The sequence below is a fragment of the Lipotes vexillifer genome, unplaced genomic scaffold (assembly GCF_000442215.2).
Source record: "Lipotes vexillifer unplaced genomic scaffold, Lipotes_vexillifer_v1.1 scaffold216, whole genome shotgun sequence".
Classification (NCBI taxonomy): Eukaryota; Metazoa; Chordata; class Mammalia; order Artiodactyla; family Lipotidae; genus Lipotes; species Lipotes vexillifer.
Genome location: NW_006779100.1, coordinates 1815775 through 1821197, shown reverse-complemented (window position 1 = coordinate 1821197; position 5423 = coordinate 1815775).

Sequence of the window (5423 nt, the reverse complement as noted above, 5' to 3'; positions counted from 1 at the left end):
AAGTGATGTGAGGAAGGGGCCAGGAGGCAAAGAATGCAGGCAGCCTGGAAAAGCTGAAAAAAGCAAGGAAACATATTCTCTCCTGAAACTTCCAGAAGGAACCAGTCCTCAGGACATTTGGCTAAATCCCAGTGAAACTGACTTCAGACTTCTGAGGTCCAGAACTATAAGATAATATCAATAAACCTGTGTTGTTTTAAGTCACCAGGTTTGAGACAATTTATTACAGCAGCGATAGGAAACAAATACACCACCTGACTGGCTAAGCCAGGGATCCAGCATTTTTGTGCTTTTTTTGAGAAAGACATAAAACAAGTAACTTAAGCACTTGACAGTTCTGCCTATTAGTTCAGTATTGTGGGATGTTCCCTGATCTGCTCTTAAGAGGTCATTTCATTTTGCCAGGAGGATATAGAGGGAAAAAATGGGAAATTAGGTATTACATGACAAGAGAATTGTCAGCGTGGCCACAGTCACTCAGAGAAGATGCCCTTAAGAGCAGTATTTGTAGGGGGAAAGAATTTTACGTTATGCTTTTAAGACAACAAGATCAAAAACAGATGAGAAGCCCAGTAAAACTGAAACCACATTTCACCCAGGACTATACCCATCACACTGTCATTTTTCATTAATTCAGAATCTGTCTGGAGATAGATCTCAGTGCCCTTGTTAATGTCTCTCAAGGCATTCTCATCATTGTATTTGGGTGCCATCCTAGAGGGGAGGACGTTAATGACCATATACAACACACTGAGCCAAGTACGAATACACATTAACTAGCTTTCCAGGACTCCTTTCTGCTCTCCATTATAATTTATAGAGAACACTCAGCCAGTTAGGTTCACCTGTCATCTTCCATAAAGACCCAAATGAGAATTCTCTTCTGGAAAGCTGCAAGTTTAATCAGTTCCTTCTGCTAGTTGTTCACAAAAGTCTTTCTGCTGCTGAAGAAAATTAAGCCTTAAAAACAACAACAAAACAAGTTTCCATACATGTGGTATCTTTTAGGATGAATGCATTTTGAAGGCAAGGACAAGGTTTTTTATACATGCTGTTCTTGATCTCTTTAGGAGACAATATACTTAATAAAGAAAACTTTTTGACAGTGGTAATTAGGATTATTCTGATAATTACTGTACTGATCGTTTGATAACTACTGTGTCCTTAGTTGCAGGCAACAGAATCCACTCTAGCTTGTTTTAACAGAACAGGATTGGAGCAGAGTACTAGGTAGATTAGAGGATTTCCAGCAGTGCCAGGGAAACAGGCTAGGATACCACACAGCCAGAACAGTCCCAGGAGAAATGCCCAACCATAAACAGGACTGTTCTCATGGAAACCCCATTGTGGCTGCTCACCACTCAATACCTATGATACTAGGGGCTGGACACTGGAACTTTTTTTTTTTTTTTGGCCGCACGGCATGCAGTATCTTAGTTCCCTGAACCAGGGATCCAGCCCAAGCCCCTGCAGTGGAAGCGCAGAATCTTAACCACTGGACCGCCAGGGAAGTCCTGGACACTGGAACTTTTACCAAAGCTTCTCCACCATTGTGCTTGCAAAAAGATGGATCCACCCATGTGCAACTGCCACTCCGTTTGAATCACGTTCACCTTCTGGGGGCACACGTGCATCTGCTTAGCGGAACCTGGGTCATATGCAAGACCCTAGTTATGAAAGAGTTCAGGTGCTGGGAGGTTTAGAAAGGGTCAGAGTGGATGTTGTACAAGCCAATCTATGGAATCTGTCACAATGACCGTATCTACTTCAGGTAACTTGTGTGACAGAATGGTGGTAGTCATGAGGGTCACAATAAAGATAATAGCTAGCATTTTTTGGAGTGCTTTCTGTGTGTCCAGCACTGTGCTAAATATTTTATGTACATTATCTCATTTAATCCTCAAAGAAAAGCTATGAGGTTGATACTATTTTTACCCTCGCATTAGAAGCGAAGACATTGAAGCACAGAGAGTTAATGAACTTGCCCCTAGTCTTGTAGTCAGTAGAGTCAAGATTCAAACTCAGGTCTGTCTAAAACGAAAGTCTGTGCTTTCAGCTAGTGTAGTGATGATGCTTTATATTTTACCATTTTTTTTAGTCCATCCATGAGGACCAGCTTGACTAGCTGAGTCTGTGTTTCTCAAGTTTCTAGAAGACTTTTGCAAACACTGGGACTCTGATACTTGTGTAACTGGAAAAACATATTAGATCTTCTGAATGTGAAATCCAAAGAAGGGGTACATCTGACCAGTCCTGGATTATATCACCTTTGTGTCAGATCTAAGGTGACCAGCCAATGATAAGAGATGCACTAAATGGAAAAGGATGGAAAAAGCATGACAATTCTATATCCTGTACAACCTATATAGGTTGCTTTATTTAAAGTGGGGGGAACCCTTAAAAAGACTAACCTTAACTCTAGGCAAAACTTAAATGATGGGCTTCCCTGGTGGCGCAGTGCTTGAGAGTCCGCCTGCCGATGCAGGGGACGCGGGTTCGTGCCCCGTTTCGGGAGGATCCCACGTGCCGCGGAGCGGCTGGGCCCGTGAGCCATGGCCGCTGGGCCTGCGCGTCCGGAGCCTGTGCTCCGCAAATGGGAGAGGCCACAACAGTGAGAGGCCCGCATAACGCAAGAAAAAAAAAAAAAACTTAAATGATTTTCTTCTCTTTCTTCTCTTTCTTCATTCTGAAAGCCAGAGCCAGCCAGACAAGACAGGGCGTATACTGTTGCACAAAATCCTGCTGTATTTTGAGCCTCCAGGCTGAGGAGCAAATGCAATTAACATTCCAAGGTGTGAATTATTTCCTCACCATATGAAGCCCTGAGGCATCTTATTGTGATTACAAAGGCTGGACTAACTGCAACTTTCTTAATGTAAAGTGTACACAGTAAAGATATACAGAAAAGTTCTTAAAAGTTATAAACCCAAACATTGCATAGTGCTTAGAACTCCTTTAATCACAGAACAGGAGACAGTTTCTAAAGAGCTTGCAGTTCAGTGCCTTCCCACCTCCTGTTTCTAAGTTAAAACAAAACAAAACAAAAAACTAAGACTCAAACCAACTCCACTGGAATCATCCTTTAATCTCATTCTAAACTTGTGTCATCCTGTTGAATAGAGGCCCACAGGGAACAGGGCCCAGCAAATCCCTGGACCTCCTGGTCTCTGGTGAAGACACGGCTCCTCCCCTGAACTGGCTTCCTTAAAGCTAAGGTATTTTCTCTTGTGCACACAGAGCAGTATTTTCCAAAATGTACTGTGGAAATCACTGGAGGGGTCAGCAGGTGTGTACATACATGAACTTTAAGTGGTTTGTGAACAAGTATTTTTAAATTTTCACATTTTTTAGTTTAAATGTATATTGAGAAAAATATATAACATCAAATATGAGATTCATGGATGTGATTGCTTATAACACGGCTAAGAGTTTAAAAAAAGGAGGGACTTCCCTGGTGGTGCAGTGGTTAAGAATTCGCCTGCCAATGCAGGGGACACGGGTTCGAGCCCTGGTCCAGGAAGATCCCACATGCCGCAAAGCAACTAAGCCCTTGTGCCACGACTACTGAGCCTGCACTCTAGAGCCCGCGAGCCACAACTACTGAGCCCGGGCGCCTAGACCCCGTGCTCCACAACAAGAGAAGCCACTGCAATGACAAGCCTGTGCACTGCAACAAAGCATCCCCCGCTCGCAGCAACGAAGACCCAACACAGCCAAAAATAAATAAGTAAATAAATAAATAATTAAAAAGGAGGAATCACTGCAAGAAATACATATATTAACCAAGTAGTTGTTAAATAAACCAATCAAATGCTACTTTAGTCAGCAAAACTGTAAATTGCTCAGGTGATAGAAATGTGGGAAACTGTCAAAGGGGAGGGTGACTGGATTCTGGCACCTACTCTGTTATGTCCAGCTGGGGAGATCTCGTTTTAATTTTTATTTTTTTAACACAATTTAAAAATATACTTCATTGGGCTTCCCTGGTGGCGCAGTGGTTGAGAGTCCGCCTGCCGATGCAGGGGACGCGGGTTCGTGCCCCTGTCCGGGAAGATCCCACATGCCGCGGAGCGGCTGGGCCCGTGAGCCATGGCCGCTGAGCCTGTGCGTCCGGAGCCTGTGCTCCGTAACGGGAGAGGCCACAACAGTGAGAGGCCCGCGTACAGCAAAAAAAAAAAAAATCTATATATCTATATATAGATATATATACTCCATTTACAGTTATTATAAGATATTGGCTATATTCGCCTTGTTGTACAACACATCCTCATAGCCTATCTTACATCCGGTAGTTTGTACCTCCCACTCCCCCACCCAGCCAGGAAGATCGTGAACAAGTCACTTCCTCCGGTAAACTTCAGTTTGTAAAATAAGAGGGATATTAGGGGAAATGTTGGAAAGTGGGGCTGTTCTTGTTCCAGGAGCCCAGGACTCCCCAAGGTGTCTGGGGGGCTGGCTGAGGAAGAAGGAAGAGGCCAGCTGTCTATGCTCCAGCCCCCAGAGCAGCTTTCATTGGTTTTACATATCAGGCTTCTAATAGAAATTGGTTTGAAAACAGGGTTTCACTGATTTTTAAAAAGTCTGAAAATGTTCTTCTCAGCCTGAAAATATAATATTTTTATATTTTGCTTTTATAAACCATAACTAACCAAAAAACTAATGATATTTAAATAAGCTCAACAAGAGTGAGGCTTGTTTCAGGAATTTTGGCCAAATAATAACAGATAACATGTTTTGATCACAGAGTATTTACCAGGCACTGTGCTATAGACCTCATAGTATATACCAGGCACTGTGCTATAGATTTTGTTTTGACAAAACAAAATTGAAAACAAAACCAAACCACCACCATGAGGTAATTAACTCCATTTTATAGATGAGAACACTGAGGCTCAGAGAGGTTATGCATTTGGCTTAGGTCACCCAGTTTGTTTCTGGTCAGGATATAACCCAGGCAGTGTGAATCCAAACCCTTCGCCTGTATTGCTGTTTTTTTGCCCCTGGGAGGAGAGAGTGAGGTGCTCTAGTCTGAAGGCCAGTATCCTGGGGGTTGGAGATCTCCAGCAATATAACCATCCAGGTAATCCCACTTATCTCAACTTCACGTACAGCTGCCCTGCACATCTCCAGTTACCCAGCATCCATGAGCCAATTTTCAAAGACTCTACCCATTCATCTAGGTGTTTGGCAGCTGTGGTCCAAGCATGCTGCTTTTGGCTAAATCATGGGTGATTTCTATGTCACTGTACAGTCTTTGGTGTGAGGGTTCACCTGTGTGTGGGCTCACCAGCCACTTGCAGTTGAGTTCCTCATGTTCTGAAAGCACTCTGGGTTCTCAGGCTAGGTCCCTTGTTCATATTCATTTTCATTCTGTACCCCAGTGCTGGGCCTACCTACTGTCTGATCCACAATTACATTCCTGC